The sequence below is a fragment of the Acomys russatus genome, chromosome 18, assembly GCF_903995435.1.
Source record: "Acomys russatus chromosome 18, mAcoRus1.1, whole genome shotgun sequence".
Lineage (NCBI taxonomy): Eukaryota > Metazoa > Chordata > Mammalia > Rodentia > Muridae > Acomys > Acomys russatus.
The window spans coordinates 51,513,984-51,527,093 of record NC_067154.1 but is presented as its reverse complement, the minus strand read 5'-3'; the positions used below and the strand labels follow the sequence as shown (position 1 = coordinate 51,527,093).

General features: G+C 35.1%; 1 pseudogene; it reads right to left on the bottom strand.

Annotated features, from left to right (window-relative positions):
* Window positions 1-7,305: 7,305 nt before the first annotated feature.
* LOC127202330 (putative protein FAM10A4) lies at window positions 7,306-12,243 on the bottom strand (annotated as a pseudogene).
* Between the last annotated feature and the right edge of the window lie 867 nt (window positions 12,244-13,110).

Genomic DNA, 13,110 nt, shown 5'->3' with positions numbered 1-13,110 from the left:
TAATTTACTCAAATTGAAATGCTTACTCATGCTTTCATCCTTTAGCAACATTCTTTGAACAAGTCAGTAGGTTAAAAATTAGTGTCTTTCTTCAATGGAGTCCAATTTAGTTATTATTTTACATAATTTGCTTAGCATAAGCCACTTTCTGAAATACTTACTTTTATAAACTCTAATGAAAATATAATATTTTAATAATAACACTGTACCTTGTGTAGATGACAATTTGGCAAACAATATAATGATTATTTTTATGCCATTTGTGAGGACATATTTGTGAATGAATATTCTAAAACTATGAAGTAATTTAAGATTTTATTTGAAGTAAACCTTTTCACAGACTTTATTTATTTCAAACAGCAAAATATTAACATAAATAGAAATTATGAACTGTTTTTATTAAAAAACATTATTTATTTGTTTTTTAAAATATTCACATAGCTATCCATCCAATCACTCTCTATCTCTCTGTCTCCTTCCCTCTCTCTATCACACACATACACACACACAAATCAATAAGACATAAATATGGAGGAATAAAACAAAATTGTGAACAAAGAGTTTACAATAATCATGAAGTTTGTTTTGTGTTGACTAACTCCTCCTGGTCCTGCTTGGGACCTTCCCTGGATGATATCTTCAGTGATATTCCATTTGAGAAAACTTATTTTACCTACGGCAACATGTACGAGTGGGAACTACCTTCTCAGTTTAGAATAGGACCCCATGTTATCTTTCTCTTCCTACTGGAACACTGGCTGCCTTAGACCTGTGTACGCCTTGAGCATGTGGCCACAGTCTCTATAAGTTTATATATGCACCTGTCTTGTGTCTGCAAGACACTGTTTCTTTGGAGTCATGCATCACCTTTGGCTAATAAAATCTTCCATGGGGCTGTGAGGAGAGAGTTTTATAAAGATAGTCAATTAAGGACTAAGTATTAAAAGTTTCATTCTCTGAGAATAGTTCAGTTGTGGGCATCTGTGTTCAATTCAATATGCAGCAAGAGGAAATTTCTCTGATGAACTGTTTTAAAATAGCTTTGAGTTTATTCAGTACTGAGATGCATTTAGAACTTTGCCTGGTTTAGTATAGTAGGCTGAAATAAGTGCTCCAAAATTTGAATCTAATTACTTTTACTTTAACCTTGCAAATGTGATCACATAATATGATTTTGAATCATGGTCAAGCCCAATTTAGACCTGTTACAAGTAAAAAACCCATAGATATTTTTATTTAAGAGATTTCTGGTTTGAGCCCAGCAAACAAAACAAATCAAATAAAAATAGTTTACAAATATTAACTTCTAGACCAGGATGTGTTCTGAAATCTTCACCTAGCAATGCGATTCAACAGTATTTACATAGTAACAACATAATTGGTTCATTAGTTACAAATATCTTCTAATTGACAGAATCTCAGCTGTTATAATTGAGGTTCATATTTGTTTTGTTGATATTATCAAGGAAGCCTGAGCCCCACCAATGGATCATTAGTTAATTTTCTGTTGCTGTGATAAAGCACAGTGACTTGGGCAACTAGAATATTTGCTTCTAGTTTTGGAGGGATGTGTTCATCATGGAAAAGAAGCTTGGTGGCAAGAGATAAGTAAAATTGCAAAGACAATAATCAAAGAACTCTCTTTCATAAATGCATGCATGGTGCACTAGGAACCAACAAAAAATCTTCTCCTGGTCACTTAACTTTTTCATCAAGTTTGGATCACCTAAACTTCCCTAACACAGTACTACTAAGAGTACTGAGAAAGAGGTGCTCAATTATAGGAGTCTTTTGGTGTCATTGGCTTTCAAACTACTACAAGTGGCCTCTTATACATAGAAGCCTGGATCTCATGCTACTTGTTCCAGTTGTCTGAAGTTACCTGAACGTTGTCAGGTATTTGGGAGGTCTTTATTTTATTCTAGTGAATTACAAAAACATAAACAATTTTGACACAGCAAAATATACCTACTGCATTACATTGTATCACTCTTGGCCTTGGTGCATATAATTGGTATCAAAAAGAATAAGAACTAGAATAGGCAGACACACACATTATACATGCACACACACACGCACACATATGTGTGTGTATATATATCTACCTATATATGCAGATAAACACATGATATAGTAACTGCTGAAATAGAGCTAACCCTTGCAATGTGACATCATTAAGGTGTATAAAATTGAAGTCAATAATTCCTTAACTATATTAATGTATTTACTGTAGCAAAGGGGTGATAGCCTTAAGGAAAATGAATTTAAGCAGCTATCAGCAATAGCTTTTCATCTAATATATATATATTTTAAATTTTGTTATATATATATTGAAATAGACTTGTAAACTGAAAAAATGTGAGATATTTAACAGTGTTAAATAAATGCACAACTATTTAACAGTAGTAATGTAATTTTATATTGTCACTATCAATCAGCAAGTATTCCAGGACTTACACATGTTGCTAACATTATTCATGGCAATTAAACAACTCACAACTGATTGGTATGGAGAAAGAAATAAGGATATAAAATTTAAGAAATATAGGGACTAAATTAAAATTAAAGCAATGCATTCCATAACCTCTGAATCATACTGAAAACCATCCTATGACAAAAATTTAAAGCTATAAGTATTTGCTTAAAAAAAAAAAAAAAAGGAAAAAGAGCACAGATAAGATTTAAAGATGCAACTTGAAAAATAGGCACGCAAGAATTAATCAAGGGAAATGAGTTGATTTGCAATTATAATAAAAATTGTGGCAGAAGCTGGTGCAAAAATAGCTGTAAATAAAATAATAGGGGCTGGAGAGATGGCTCGGAGGTTAAAAAGCACTGCCTTGCTCTTCCGGAGGTCCTGAGTTCAAGTCCCAGCAACCACATGATGGCTCATAAGCATCTGTAATGAGATATGGTGCCCTCTTCTGGCAAGCAGGTGTACTCGTACTCATCGTAATAAATAAATAAATCTTAAAGAAAGAAAGAAAGAAAGAAAGAAAGAAAGAAAGAAAAAAAGAAGGAAAGAAAGAAAGAAAGAAAGAAAGAAAACAATAGGAAATAGTTCACCAGTGCTAGGTAGAACTGCCTGAGTCCCTCCTCCCTCCATTGCTGACTGTTGGCAAGCACATTCTTTTTCAGTCCAGGTGTAGGGGTTTTCAGCTATATGAAACTGTGAGTGCAATGATGTTGGTAACCCTCCTTCTCGTCTTGTGGTTCCGACATTGTTTCCACCCCTTCATTCACAATATTCTTTGAGTCTTGGGAAACATAAATATTTGTTATATCTTACTTACTGTTTCATTTGAAGGTAATGCATTACTTTTTTTCTCTTTTTTTTTTTAAATCTGGCACGTCTTCATACAGAGATTTTTAATGGCAGAGAAGGATCCTACTAAGTACTTTATCTATATTAGACCAATATGGTATTTCGATATTAATTACATTTATCAATATGTGTTTTTACAGGTAGAATTGTCACGCTCGTGAAAAAAGTTTTGATATTAAGAGTTGACTCAGAAGTCTTGTAGGTGAATTAATAGTATGTAAAAAGACTGATATTTTTAAGTAAATTAATTAGGAAAAATAAATTTCTATGATAATTGCATCCAACATAATTAATAATCTAGAAATAAATTTCAGTAATTCAAAGCATATACATTGAACATTGTCAAACATTGCTAAATTATTTTATTTGCATAAATAACAGTTCATGTTCAGATTTAATTTCTTTTTAAAGTACTTATTCTCAAGGAAGTTCTAATATTCAGTGCAGGTTATCTGAAATTACCAACAATGTTTCTGTTCTTTTAAGAAAAATAATTGAAGCCAGTCAATGGTGCACACCTGTAATCCCAGAACTCATAGAGACAGAAGCAGGTGGATCTCAGTGAGTTGGAGCCAACCTGGTCTACAAGGTGAGTCCAGGACAGCCAAGGCTATACAGAGAAACTCAGTCTCAAAAAACAAAACACACATGCACACACACACACACACACACAGAAAAGAAAAACCATTGTAAAGCAATTGTAAATTTCATATAGAAAGATACAATTTAAATCAAAGTAAAATGAAAAACAAACAAACAAATAAACAAAAAGAAAGGAATACTCACACATTTAGTGCCAAAACCCAGGGGTATAATCATTAAACCATAGTGAAAGCATAAAATATATATTAAAACACTGCTTAAAACTGAGAATCTTAAGATGTACCACATGCCAACAGATAGTAGACTTTTGATTAGTGTAGTACTATAGGTTTGCTCCTAAATGTTCCCTAAAAGCTTATGTGCTAAAAACTTTGTCCCTAAACCATGACATCTTGTTACATAGTGGGATCCTTAATTGACAGGACCTAATAGAAGGAAGTCAAATTACTATGAATATGACCTTGCAGGAGATATTAAAACCAATAACCACTCATCTCTTTTCTACTATATGAAGCTACTCTACATTTGAATGTTAATTGCTTCTCCCCTGACATCTTTACTGTTCTACAAGAAAATGCTTGTACACCAAGTAATGCTATGTAACCTTGCCTCCCAAATTATCCCTAATTGACCAATAAAATTTCATTTACCTTATCTTGGCAGAAGAGAGCTATGAAGAGCTAAGGTTCATGGGCTTGAAGGGAAACAGGATCACAGGAGAGGGAGGTGAAGGGGAGGAGGGAAGGAAGAAGAGAGGAGCAGGTCACCATGGATCAGGCAGAACAAGAAATAGCTGATCAGGAGGAACTTGTTCTGAGAATTGTCATGATGGAGAGAAGCATCCTAAATGGAACAAGTGAAAGTATGTATGGGAATTTTGGATGGGATATGTGGCTGGGAAATAACAAGGTAGCTTAGGGTGTTAAGACAAGCCCTACACCAGTATATAATGCCTATTAAAAATCTAACAGATATCTGTGTCATTTATTTCTACAAAGCAGATTAAATAATAAATGCTACTTTAATAATTATAGAAATAAATAATAAATATTAATAACCATTTTACAAAACTACTTCCTCCTATGAAATTAGCATGACACACATACATCCCACTTTCACATGCCTTTATCCCAGATTCAAAGCAAATGAGCCTTCTGCAAAAGGAAGCCATAAGCCAAAAGAAAAAGTTTCTTTTGATATATGTTATCCTGATATTAATTTTTAAACAATAGAATAACAAAGTTAGAACTATTGAACATACAGACTACAGTCTCTTTAGAAAATAAACATTACATAAATGTGAGCTAAAATATGTACTTCAAAATATATTAAAGACAACGTTCATAATAGTAAACTTTTCTATAAAGTGTTAGATTTGATATCAAAATCATGATAAATAACAATAAAAATGCATTAAAAGTTTAGTTTGGTAGTACATGAAGCACTGCCAGGTTTAGCGAGGCTGAAAGTAGATTACTGTTGTGAGTCTGAAGACAACATGGGTGGCACAATGTACCTCGAAAAGAAACTTCTGAGTGAGATCATCAAAATGAATACCTGTGAACATCAAAGTACACTACCTAGACTATGTCAACAAGCAACAGACTTTAGCAACATGTATTTCCAGATCTCAGATATGATCAAAGTCTAGACTATGTAATTTGTGGGAACTATATTTACAATTGGACCAAAAAGCTAAACAATTTATTTTATTTTAATTTTTAAAACAATTTATTTCAAAAGATGCCAAAAATTTTAAACGCTGTAACTTATGGAGCAGAAGCATATACAAATTTCTCAAGCATTTAATTCCTCAGGGAAAAGAAAGTGACATCCAATGAGCTTCCGTTTAACATGCACATAACTTGATGTACTAACAATTAAATTAATGTTTTCCCTTCCTATACTCCTCTTATATTGTCCTGATCTCCCTTGTCATCTCAACATACTCCATATCTCTGAGCAATATATTTTATAGCAACTGGAGTAGCCCTTAAGAAGAGTGAATGCTTTGGGCAGCAATGGCAGGGAAAGCTGATGGGTATACAAATAGTTTGGAAAAAAAATCAAAAAAAATAAAAACAGAAATTCAAAGAAATAGTAGAAAAAACATATAGAGACAAAACCCCACTCATTTGTACAGTCATGAATCCCACAAGCACACAAAACCAGAAACTATACTATGCATAGGGTGGTGGACCTGTAGGATATGATGTGAAGAGAGAGGGCGGGGGATAGGGAGAGAGAGAGAGAGAGAATAATTTAAACAGAAGAAAAACAAAATTAAGAATATAATATAAAAGAACATAACATAAAATATATATTTTACAAAGCAGTGGCATGACAAGGTAAGGAACTTCAGACATTGTTCTTGATTTCAGTTTCTTTTGGACATTTACTGCGAGGCTTGTTGCTTACACTTAAGAGTAGTTTGCAAGATCCAATTTGGAGGCACTTAACACACACCCTTTCTGATCAGCCGGATATTAGTGACTATTCAACAACCCAAGGGCCAATCTGAGAACTACAAAACATGAACTCTGGTGACCCACAGGTGAAAGGGATCCAAATTTTGTGGAGCACAGTTGTGTCCAGGCTCTGGCCACCAGGCAAGACCACAAAGCACCTGGTTCCCACAGAAAGGGGCACACAGCCTCCAAAGGCGAGCACCACAAGACTAGCTAGTAAGCAGCTCTGTACATTCCCTAGTTTAGGCACAGAACTAGCTGGGGACAGCCAAACCACCAAAGTGGGTCATAGTACCAAACAGACCCCATAGTCAGGTTCACAAGCAGAACTGATCTCAAGTCACCCAGAGAAGCCACAAAGAGTGCTCCTTGGTTCCCTAACAACTGCTGTGGGGCCCTGCAGAAGCCAACACAACTGGCTGGCTGGCTATTCTACCACCCCCTAGTGTTGATTGAGATCTAGCTTGAGTCTGCAAAAACACCAGGGTCTGTGGGTTCTAGTACTGAGTAGACCCCACTGTCGGGATCACAAGTGGATCTGATCTCAGGTCTCCCAGAAAAACCACAGAATGTTCCAAGGTCCAAGCAGGCACTGGGCATAAAATCCAAACAGAGACATCACAATGAGAAGAGATCAGCATAAGAACCAAACAACCATCCCCAGGACCATTTGATACCAACCGAAACCGAGATCAACAGTCCCACCACAACAACAAGCCCTGGAGATACTATCTCACTGACGCAGTAGAAAAGGATTTCAAATCTAAGGTGATGAAAATGATAGAGGCCATTAGAGAGGAAAATAAATCCCTTAAGTTAGAACCGGAATACACAAAGACAGAAATGAACAAATCACTTGAAGAAACTGTAATCAAAGAGGAGAAAGAAATAAATTAAAAGTTTCATTACCTAAAACAGGAGATCCAAGCTATGAAGAGAATACATAATTGTTCGGTTCTGAGCCACATCCTGAAAAGCCACCATGACTTCTGGATACAGCATGGCTGTGAGAACTTCTGGAACACTAAGGAACTCATTGTCAAGCATTCCTGACATTTTCTGGATGCCAGGCATTCCCAGGAAAACCACTTGGACAGGAGCCATACTGAGCTCTGGACTGGCTTCTGGCTTCTTCTTCCCTGTGGGCCCCATCATGTTCTTCTTAAGCCTCCCTTTCTATTTTTTTGTTTTTTCCCACTCTTCACCCATACTTATTGCAGTTTTCAGTAGTCTTTTTTACCTTCTTTCAGCATTACACAGGGATCCTCATCATAACCCAGTATACAGGCCAGGGAAAGATCATGAGCTGACTCTTCCCAGTGACTAGGACTCTGGGTGCTTTCCCTTGACACTTGTACATTTGAGCCATATCAGGGATTATTTCAGTGTCTCCATCACAGTCTCCTGTGGCAGCACCTGGTTTCTGTAATTGGACGAAGATCCTGGTTCTTTTGGCACATGGAACAGGCCAGCCAGCATTTAGTATGAAGGTGTCTGTGAAAAAGGCCAGGGCTTTGTGCACCTCACCGTAGTTTAGGGCTTAATTGGCATATCCCTTCACTTGCTTGATCATCATTTCTTCTGTTATCTCTGCATCTTCATCTCCCATTTCCTGAAGGGCATCTGTGTCTGCCTAAATCACACCTTCATTTTCAATTTCTAGACCACTCTCCTCCATTGATGGTTCTTCCACATTTTTCTTTTCCTCTGCCTAATTTCTTGTTGTTGTTGCTTGATATTTTCTTCTGACTTAGCTTTATGGATAGCAAGTGGTACTTTGCTCCCACCTCCATAGTCTCCACCAACTCGCTCAGGAAGCACATTTCCTTGGTGTGCTGGAAGCTCACATCCTGTTGACATATCTTCATGAAGGCTTAATGCTCGCTCACACTATGGGGAATCCATGGCTGGAAAACGGGAGGCTAGAGGCTGTGTGTGGGAGTGCAGTTTCGATGCCAGCCTTGAGCATTGTTCGGTGTGACTGAGTAGATGCTGAGTTTGAAGAAGAATCCAAAATATAACATATAATGATTGCTGTTCATTCGAAAATACTCAGAGATATATATAAGATTTAAACTGAAATAAATATTGATTTAGAAACATATATTGATAAAATAGTTTTCCTACTCTGTGAGCCATTAGTATTAATTCCTTAAAAGCTTTAGATGAGTTAGTTAGGTGACTAAGAAGATAAAAACTGATAAGGACTTGCAGATTTAAAATATTTCTTGTTAATGTCTAACGAATGTGTCACTTTCCTATATTTCATGTGTTGGAACAAAAGAAATTTAATAGATATGTATTATGCTTATAAATTTTTCCTTAAAACAGAATATAAATTGTATTTTATATGCTATATTTATTCAATTTTGGGTCCCTCACATCTTGCTCATAGAGATGTTAAGTTTCATTAATATCCATCTTTAAGCTTAAGCTATGCATTCATTAGGTAATGGCAATATTCTTCAAAATTCTGTCAGATGATGTGATGCAGACAGTGATAATGACTATAATGTTCCCATGACAAGGAAATGTCATACCATAAGTGTGTCATTTAGAATTCAACATTGAATCAGGTCATCATGGAGGGAGCAGTTTTGTTTCCCATTTTAGAACATAACCTCAAAAATGTCTTCAACTTTCTATGTTCTAATATAAATGACACTTCTTTCTGAAACATGAACTTTTAGTAGGTCATGCATGCATAGCCTTATACTCTCAGTGCTATGGAAATCACAGGCAGAGAGGCCACTGTCATCCCAAGAGCAAACAATTAAAATAAGGACAAAAATATCTTTTAAGAAGGACCTCCAGATTTTTCTGTATCATAAAAATATCTTTTATCCTAAAACTACTTATATAGGCCCACTATGTTCAAAACAATATTTACAGAGAAAACATTTATTTTAAAGGCAATTTAAAAAATAACATTATTTGTTAGGAAAAGGTAATACTCAAAGAAAAGTGGTGTATTTTGTTTCCCTAGAGGTCACTCAGGAGAAATGTGGTAAAGATGACAGGGAGAGCATCCATTGAAAAGCATGAATACAAATTTTGAATAACGAGCATAGAACTATGATACTGGAGCTGAGGAGTTAAGTACGAACATGTGAAAATATCATGAAAAGCCATGAAAGACAGAGGGAGGAATTATGGGAGCCTGAGGAGCCAAGGACACCAGGAAAGCATGACCCAAGAAATCAACTAGGCAGGGACCACTGGGGGATCACAGAGCCTGCATATGTCTGTACTAGTTTGCTGCATATGTGTTGCAGCAATTGGCTTGGAATTTTGTGGGAACTACTAGCAGTGACCATGGGGATGTTTCTGATCCTTCTGCGTTCTTCTACTGGATTGCCTTGTCTAGCCTTGACATGAGCATTTTGCTTAATCTTATTGTGTCTTGTGCTGTGTTCAGTTGATATATCTGGGAGGCTTTCTGTTTTCTAGTGTAAGGTGGGGGTGAGGTTGTATTTTGGGGAGAAAGGGAGGTGTAGGAACTGGGGGGAGGATAAGTGAGGGGGGGCTGAAGTTGGATGTATTGTATGAGAGAATAATAAATATTAAAACATGAAAAATATCTTACAGATGACCCAGAGGTCTTAGAACTCCAACAGACACTAGATTTAAAGTCAAAACACAATGTACTGAACATGCATAACCTTGTGGATTCTCTATGAATTCTTTTTAAAATAATCATTTTTGTCACTATTGCACAAATTTAACAGAACAGTACCTAAACTTTTCTTGTCTAAGTATTACTTAGGAAAATACTTAGAAGTATTTTTAATAGACTTCTTAAGTTCGTCCATGTTTTTGTTTGTTTGTCTGTTTTTGTTTTGTGTGATTACTTAGAAATAATTTGCATGTAATAAAATAAATTAAACTTGAGGAAGGCACTGAAAATAGGTACTGAAAATTTTCCAGGTGTTCAGTCAGTGTGGATTGGGGAACTTTTAAGGGTCCTACCCCTTGATTAATAGTTACTGAAAATTAATAATTATCAAAAAATAGAGAATCAATTTTCTTCAGTTGCAAGCCAACCTAGTAAGTTATCCAATCTCAAAGGGTAAGCCCTAAACACTTATGCATAGAAGCCATGCAATATAAACAAAGTAGACATCTCTGTGTGTGTTTATGTGACATATGCACATACTTAGTTATACATATAGAGACATAAAATAATGATAATTATAAAAGAATGATAGTGAGTTGGATACATTATGGATAATGGAAGTATTCTGAATAACAAAATGAGAGGTGAAAAAGATGTAAATATAGTACTCATTATAAAAGCTCCAAAACATATTTTTAAAAAGAAATTTGTTCATGTAAGCAATAACTTGCCTCCTCATTTATTTTCAGTTAATTAAGATGAACAAGCAGAGCAGATAGTTGCTATATAGCAGAAAAATATGCTCACAATAGTTAAAATTCTTTTATGGTTATAATAATTGTATTTAGAATAAAAAACCTTACTCACTTTTTTTGTGAAAAATGCTTGGCCTTCTTTTACCATATGGTGCTGAGATATAAATTGAGTGGGAAAAGTAGAAGCTCATAATATATTCTCAGAATTAAATTATAGACTAGAATTCTTGGTTTGAAAACTATGAAACATGTATTAAAATATCTAAAAGATGGGAAATATCATTATGTGTCTCATCTGCCAGATATTTAAATGATGAATTCCTCTATAATTTATCTCATTTTCAAAATAACTAATTAAACATACTTCTCCGAAAAACTGGATGAATTTTGGACTATGAACTGAGTTCTTACTACCTTAAATTTAGTTTTATTTGATGATTGACACACTGAATAATAAATCTCAAACAAATATAAACATAATCTTTAATTTTTTTCTTTATTTTAATCTCTCCTAGTAATTATTTGGTTAACATACAAGAATTTAAGTGGAACTACATTTCTAATGAGACTACACTTGTCTTAATATATTGTAGTCTTTAAAAAGTTCCATGAGAGTGAGAACCCACATAGCTTGAAGTTGCAGCCTGCAGATAAAGGAAACATGGCTATAGCTCTACAAGTTCTTTTTTTTTTTTTAATTTTTTTTTATTAATTTACTCTTGTTACATCTCAATGGTTATCCCATCCCTTGTGTCCTCCCATTCTTCCCTCCCTCCCCTTTTCCCCTTATTCCCCTCCCCTATGACTGTTCCTGAGGGGGATTACCTCCCCCTGTATATGCTCATAGGGTATCAAGTCTCTTCTTGGTAACCTACTGTCCTTCCTCTGAGTGCCACCAGGTCTCCCCCTCCAGGGGACATGGTCAAATGTGAGGCACCAGATTACATGAGAAAGTCATATCCCACTCTCCACTCAACAAGTTCTTAAAGGTAAAATCTGCCTAATGACAGCCAGTCACATTTTCCCAACTCTTATGAAGTGAACTGCAAGATATAAAAAGATACTGAATTAAGATTTTTGCACAGAAAAGGATTTGTGCCATCAGTGACTATACATATGATAGAATATGACTGGATTAATATTTTGGAAGATAATATTCTCAGTGCAAAATGTATTTAAGATGCTAAGTCAATAGGATATTGTAATTTACAAATAAAACTTAAAGATCCAGACATGAATTCAAATGCCTAAAAAAATCTTAGTTTTTATAAAAGAACCAAATTCACAATGAAATAAAAAAAAAAACCAGCATCTTCAAAAAAAATAATGCTGATTAAACTGGATGGGTGCTTGTAGAAGAATCTAAATAAAAACATACTCATCATCATGCACAAAATTCAACTGCAAAGGGATCAAAAGCACTTCCAAATACCAGATGCTGGTGAAAAGGTGGAGTAAGATGAAAAAATCATCCATTGCTGATGGGAGTGCAAACTTTTTCATTTACTTTAGAAATCAGTGGGGGCAGTTCTTCAAAAAGATGGGAATGGATCCATCAAAAGATCCAGTTGTACCACTCTTGGTCATTATTCAAATGACATTTCACACTACCATAGAAACACTTCCTTATCGTTCCCTGTTTATTACTGCTCTACTCATACTATTCAAAAACTGGAATGTGATCTTATGTGTCAGGAATTCTTTTAATATTCGCCTTGACCGATGTTTCAATTTATTCAGTTGTATTTCTATGCCTGAGATTCTCTCCTTCATCTCTTGTATTAACTTGGTGATGTTTACCTCTGTAGTTCCTGTTCTCTTCCCTCTATTTACCATATCCAGAATTTCCTAAGTTTCTGCTTCATTTATTGACTCTATTTTCATTTTTACTTTTTGAACCATTTTATTCATTTCCTTCACCTGCTTGATTGTATTTTCCTGTATTTCTTTAAGTGAATCAATTTTTTCCTCTTTAAAGGCATTTATTCGTTTGATTGTATTTTCCTGTATTTCCTTAAGTGACTTATTTATTTCTTCTTTGAAGGCCTTTATCATATTCAGAAGCATAGCTGTAAGGTCACTTTTTTACTTTTTGTTCCTTATGTTTCCACTGTGTTTGGATATCCAGGGCTTGCTGTATTAGGATACCTCCTCTTGTTGGGGAAACACTGGCGTTGGATTTTTAGAGTCCCCAACCAAGCCACACACTTGTTCCAGTGTCAGAGCAACTGCTACTTACATACTGTGAGCTCCGTGCACAGTCATCTTGAAGTCGTTAGTTTGTGTTTGTTTCCTATTCAGATATATGAGGTTTTGCTTTATCTTAATAGGTTGTCATTCATT